The sequence below is a fragment of the Artibeus jamaicensis genome, unplaced genomic scaffold (genome assembly GCF_021234435.1).
Source record: "Artibeus jamaicensis isolate MK-2021 breed Jamaican fruit bat unplaced genomic scaffold, CSHL_Jam_final contig_515, whole genome shotgun sequence".
NCBI lineage: Eukaryota > Metazoa > Chordata > Mammalia > Chiroptera > Phyllostomidae > Artibeus > Artibeus jamaicensis.
The window spans coordinates 2,406,353-2,412,992 of record NW_026521869.1 but is presented as its reverse complement, the minus strand read 5'-3'; the positions used below and the strand labels follow the sequence as shown (position 1 = coordinate 2,412,992).

At 43.3% G+C, this 6,640-nt stretch overlaps 1 long non-coding RNA gene across 1 annotated transcript; it reads left to right on the top strand.

Moving 5' to 3' along the window:
- Nucleotides 1–1,539: 1,539 nt before the first annotated feature.
- On the top strand, nucleotides 1,540–6,351 carry LOC128627994 (uncharacterized). The gene is made up of 2 exons (XR_008392297.1): nucleotides 1,540–1,604; nucleotides 6,008–6,351. It is a non-coding gene; the product is annotated as an uncharacterized LOC128627994 (long non-coding RNA).
- Nucleotides 6,352–6,640: the final 289 nt, after the last annotated feature.

Sequence of the window (6,640 nt, the reverse complement as noted above, 5' to 3'; positions counted from 1 at the left end):
GGAAAGTTGTACAGATAGAAGAGAGTGTGTAAAAGGTTGTAGAAGGTTGAGAAACTTTTGGAAAGGAATTATGTGGGGTTAGTAATGGAAGGTAAAAGGCATGGAGATGCAATCTTAGTGGGTATCAGAAGGAAAAGAATTTTCCATCATGCTTTGTATTTTTCTCCCTACCTGATCCCTCCAGAATTTGGCATTCTGAAGGATGAATGATGGCATAAGGCTTCTTTGCATAAAACCAATAAGACCAGTCATTAATAGTGGTTTTATTAACCAGGACTTTGACTGGAATGTCAGGCCTGAAGGAGGCATGTATTGTTACCAGAAATCCCTGAGAAACTGGGATTGACCTGTGAAGCTAATAAAAGCCCACAAGAAAAGCCTGGTACTTTAGTTAGTTGTGTGGTTCCAACCAGCCTTTCCAGTGAAGGAACGAAAGTTGCTTTCCTGAAAGATGGCTTAAAAGGAACCTGTAAGCACAATGGAGGCTCAAGGATTTGAGTGAAATGACTGGTACAGGTAAAGCCAGATGGCAGGTGTGTGACTCTGCTTCTGTGCCCTGAGGGGTGGACTGAGAAGTCAATCTAAGGGTTCCCTGTGTGAGTTCCAGCAAAGTGGACTTAGGGATCATAAGTGATCCAGGCTGCTCTTGGTGTGCTTATGCAAACGAACAGTCAAAATCAAAAGTGGGACCCAAAGCAGTCCCTGTAATAACTGAGGGTGATCTTAAGGGGAAAAACTGTGGCTCAAGGAAAATCACAATGCTCAGTATTGGACATCAGAATGGCACAGCTAACTGTCTTGAAAGTTTGTTTTCATTTGAAAGTTGAAATGGGGTTTGTGATATCACCAAAGATGTACAATTTACAGGTTCATAGGACCTGTCAAATTGCCATTGTTAAGATGTCATTGCAGCAAAGGCCTTGCAATGGAATGTCTTCCCAAAAGACAGTCTCACAGGCGCAGAGACTGGTTTGAGGATTGTTGTGTGAATTAACCAGTGTGTTCTTCTGTTTTCATAGGGCGTATGCCTATGACCTGCCTATGCCTATGAGTGATTGGTTGTAAATATAGGCCTCACTTAAGGAGCCCATCTTTGTCTTTGCCCCCCTGAGACTCAATGGTTTGGCTGAACTAAGTAGTTGGTTTGGTGAAGGGTTGGGGCGGTCTGTGGGCTTCACTTTAGGACTGATTTTCCCTTTTCTGTCTTGATGGCTTGGACAGAAAGGGCTCAGAAATCTGAAAGGAAGGAAATCCTAATGTATTCCCCTCAGCCCAAGTGAAGTATAGTGGGCCACAAGAGTTTTGGAGAGGTGTAGCCTGCCTTGTACACCTTCCTCCAGATAAGCTGTTCTTTACTGAAGTCCTGCCTTTGTCATTTTTAACAGTAATGATTTAACTGTGCTTCCAATTTCTTGCCTAATCTATCACCTCCAGAATATGACCTGAACAGAATGCCAACGGTCCAGTATTGCCAGCCTTTGGACACCAAGCCTGCAACTTCCTGGTGAGAGCCAACTGACCAGGATCCTTCCTTCTTTTTACAGGAAGGACTCCCTATGTGCTGCACATCACCCCCTTACTGGGCACCTCTAACCCAAGGATAGGTAGGACAACATCCATGTCTAGAGGGAAGTAGTGACAAGAAGGTGAAACCTTCATTTATTATGCTTTATATGATTATAAAGTGGGTGTATATCTGAAAGGAGGAATTGATACAGGGTGCAGCCAAGAGGGGGGGTTGAAATAGGGATTTGGAATGGGGCCAAGAATGTATTAGAAAGACATATAAGATGTCCTTACCCCTTCCCACTGAGGTGTGAGTTGGGGGAAGGGACACATGGAGCAGGAACATACAGAGCAGTTTAGTGCAGCCACAGCTTTGCAGCTAATCCACAGCATGGTCATTTAACATATTTATAACCTTTAACTGGCTGCATAGATACGTTAAATAGCTGTGGCCATGCACTGAGCCAGGGGGATTAAAAGAGATTTCCCCCTAAGATGTAACTAGGTGACAGCGCCTGCATGAGAGTTTAGACAAGATTGGCTCCATGACATGGGGCCACACCTGTCTAGACTCAGGATAGCAGCCCAGTAAACTTGGAGTAATACAGGACTGCTGGCAGGTGTCACTGATTGGAGGAGGTGTCGGAAATGGGGGTAAGGACAAAGATTGGCATGGGGATGTAAACCCAGACCTGGCAGCCACTGAGGGAGATCCACGTGGCTGTGGCAGTGTGGGGAGAGCCACACGCTTTTGACCAAAGTGGGGACCTCTGCAGCTCTGATGGAGAGAATAACCATGTGGTTTTGGTCAGAGTGGGGCCCCTGCAGCTTTAGTAGAAGAGGATCATGTGCCTTTGGGGTGCTCTCTTTGGAACACCTGGCCTGGGGAGCAGGAGATACTTTACCTGGAAGGAGGGTGAAAGAACTCTTGCCAGTAGGCTATAAGAAAATTCCATACGGCTTTGGAGTAATTGGAGACCCTGCCTGGACGGTGACACAGCTGACGTTTCCAGTGGCCTGAGACATGAACGTGTGCTTCTCTGGAGATACGGTACCCTGAATTAGAACAGGGGGTTTAAGGAAGCACAGTGGGGATCTGTAGGTATCCAAAAAAACTTTTATATATTAATGAAGACATTAGGTCACTACTTTAAGTCAGTATAGCATTAAATAAACCTTAAATTTCCTATTGACAAATCTCTGGCATTTAGAGTTGTCTTTCCTATCTGGCGGCAGACAATGCAGCCCAGTAGAAGGTTTCTTGGGTAACAGTATACCATTACTACCCACCCCCTGGCCCTGTATGTGTGCGCTTTTTGCTGTAACCTTTTTTGGAAACTCTCATGGGACAATAATTGTCCGTGGCAGACCGACCCCCACAGATGTGAGAGAGTGAGGCTTCTGAGTTTTCCCAGTCTCCAGTAGATCTCTGCAGTCCTGAGGGCATCAGTTACCTAGTCACGCTAGGAAAGGCGAGAAGGAGAAGAAACGGGATGGAGCAGAGACATGAAAGATTTTTGTTCGAAAACTTGGTTTCTCAGCACCATTTTGGAATAATGAAGTTGTGGACAATGGTTTTTTTCAGCATGCTGCTTCCAGGTAGGCCCTGTCTGCTCACTTGCAGTCTTAGCGACCCCAGGTGGCAGTAAGGAAAGCTGTATTCAGGTTTTTGGAGAAAGCAAACCCCTAGGCTCTGTAAGCCAAGCCTGCATGTATGTTGGGGATCGGACAGCAAGCCAGGGGGGCGTGACCTGCATTTTTTCTCCGCCAGTGGAACCCAACTCTCTGCAGGTAGAAGGTGACTACAGACTTGTGCCACTGCCAGCACATCAGGGCTAAACCAGAGTCGGGGTCCCACCATTTTGGGTAAGATGGAGGGTGAGCCATGTGAGTGCCCATTCATGGAGGGGTGGTCAAGCATGGGCGTGGCTATCTTTTGATGACCTATCGTGTTTAGGCATCACCATCTTCAACACCCCAGCGTACTTGGGTGCTGCCATCTTGGACGACCTGGCGTGCTTGGGTGGTGCCATTTTGAAATTGGGTGAGGTGGTTGGCTAAGGTTTCTCTTCAGATTACGGGCTCTATGCTGCTGCTGTGTGGGCACTGCATCAGTCATGTTCTTTGTGTAACTTGTTCTGATAGGAATGGCTGTGGTTCCGAAAGTCATGAACTCAGGTCCAAGGGTGAGCATATGATTTATAGGGTGTTTGCAATATCTAAGCTTCAGAAAGCTGCAGGATGTCCCTGTGAATGTAGAAACTTCTTTTTAAAGGTACCCATAGTACTAGGGGCTTTTTGCTACCACAAACTGAGTTTAAGTATGTAGTTTAAATATAGTCCTTCCTATGTGAGAAAGAAACCAGGATTAAAAGTGAATGATGGTTAAATCTGAGTGTGTAACATTATGTATAAAAGATGTGACAGTTTTCAACCTGGAGTAAAGAAAATCTCAAATAATTGTTTTCTGATTTCTTGAGAAAAGAGCAAATTTCTCATGCTGATTTTGTTTCTGATCAGAAACCTTCTGTATTGTGATACCTAAGGAAGGCTGATGAGACCTTCAAGCTGAGGCAAACCAGCAAGTCTCTACCATTGGTTCTGTTTCTGATCAGAACCCCTGTGTATCTGAAGACCTAGGAAAGGTCGCCTATAACCAGTTGGGGAGAATGCCCTTGCCACTCAGGACCCAGGAAGGGTCATTTGGGGCTGATGTGTGTTTCAGTCCAAGGCAAAGCAGCATGTCTCTTCCAGGAGACCAGGCCTGAAGGGGCTTATCTCTGCAGGGCACCAATGGATGCCTTGGTGCAAGAGAATGCCTCTTCCTGTCTATTGTTCTGGAACTCCGTGTTTTGGATTTTGCTCTGTATCTGCTCTGAAAAGGAAGCTGAGGATTCCAAGGAAGGTCAAAACTTCATACTCCATTGGAAAGTGAACAAGGAAAAGGATTTTCCTTCACACTTTGTCTTTTTCTCCCTACCCTATCCCTCCAGAATTTGGCATTCTGAAAGAATGAGCGATGACATAAGATTTCTTTGACATAAATCCAATAAGACCAGTCATTAATAGTGGCTTTGTTAACAGAGATTTAGACTGGATGGGGACACCTGAAGGAGGCATGTATGGATTATGGTTGTTACCAGAAGTGGGATTGACTTGCAAAGCTAGCAAAAGCCCACAAGAGAAGCCTGTTAGTTTGGTTGGTTGTGCAGTTACTGGCGGTCTTTCCAGGGAATGAATGAAGGTTGCTTTCCTGAAAGATGACTAAAAAGGGACCTGTGGGAATAATGGAAGCCTCAAGGATTTGCATGAAACAACTGGTACAGGAGAGGCGAGATGGAAGATGTGTGGGTTTGCTTCTGTGCCCCAAGTGGTGGACTGAGAAGTCAATCTGAAGGTTCCGTGTGAGTTCCAGCAAAGCATACTTAGAGATCATAGGTAATTCAGGCTGCTCTTGATGTATAAATATTTTATGTGGCTTTCTTTCTACCCACAGCCCCATTTCTGAGTGATTTTTTTGAGATAAAGTCTTGTATGACAGCAAACTTCCTATGTACAAGCATTGTTTACCTGACTACCCAAGTTCTGACTTTTATGGCATAACACAAAACAACACATTCCAGACCTGTTTTTCTGAAAGTGAGCACTGTTCATCCCCTTGGCTCAAGGTGACTCTGCCAACATCTAGTTTGTGTCATGGTAGTATCCCTTTATTTTTATGAGACACAGTTTGCATGTCTGAAAATTGTATGATAGAAAATAAACCTTGTGTAATTGTAGATGGCTTAAATGGATAAGTCATGGCAGGTTTCCCCCTTATGATTTTTCTGCAGAATATGCAGCTGGCCCAACTGTGGTTATTGTATTTCATAAATTTCAACTTTTCATAAATTACTTATTTTTATGCTTATTTACCTGTGGCCATTATGAGTTTTAAGAAGTACATGAAAAACAACTTTAAAGAAGCTTGTGATGCCATTTTGGGGTCCTGGTTGGTGTTTTGCAGTGGCCAGATAAGGCATTCATACAAACAGCAAAATTTCCAAGGCCCACTCAGATTTTTCATATGATTTTGAATACACTTCATTCTGAAAACTATATATTATACACCTGCTAATGCAAACACATTCTGAGACAACTTGCAATGCTATTGAAGGGGGCAGAATAAAATCTGTTAACCTCAGTTTCAGTAGGAGAGTCAGGCAATTGTAGGAGTCATTGTTTGAAATCTCTTGCCATAGGTCACTTGTTGTATTTTCATAGTGTTTTTTTGCATCTGGTGACATTTTTTGAATGGTGACTAGTGGGATGGATCAGGATGGAACACAGGACCATATAAAAAGGGAGTGACTTTTGTATCCAGAAGAAAAACCTCATGTTTCTACAGAACATAGGTTTAATTGGAGAGCATTAGTTTGTGAGTGAGTAAGGCATGGCAGAATCCTAGATTTGCTCCAAGTCAATCCTAATTTGTGTCTTCTTCTATTTGTTCTCATTTCAGGTGCTGGCTCCACTGTGGTGTCCATCACCAGTATCTTCACCATCAGTGGTTTGTGCCATAAAAGGACATGCGGCTAGACCCTGTACAGTCAAGTTCCACATAGTCACTTGCATAAAACCTGATTAGAAACACTGGTCAGATAGCTCATTTCTTTTCCAGGTTCAGCCAAAGCCTCCTTGAGTTTATTTGTACATTCGTAGAGGATATATAGAGATGAAAGTGTATATACTTCCAAGTCTCAAATTTTGGAAGTGCCTAAACTAGGTGGTCATTTTAATGTCTAAAACTTGCATTTTGTGATTTTTTATCTGAAATACTGAGATTAAAATGGACTTGACTCAAAATGTGTTTGGAATAATAAATGTGAAATGGCATTTTTAAAAAGTAGTAACTTTCATTTATGATACTATGTATGAATAATTTAATTGTGAATAATGTTCTTAAATGCCACTTTAAAACTTATGACATCATAAATAATTAATAAAGGATTTTCTTGTCGTAGCTGGTGTCACTCAGTGTAGTGAGCTTTACCCTGTGAATCTGAAGTTCGCTGGCACATACCTGGGATGCATGTTATGTCCCATTTTGGGAGCACTTGAGAGGCAACAGATGAATGATCTCTCACACATTAAT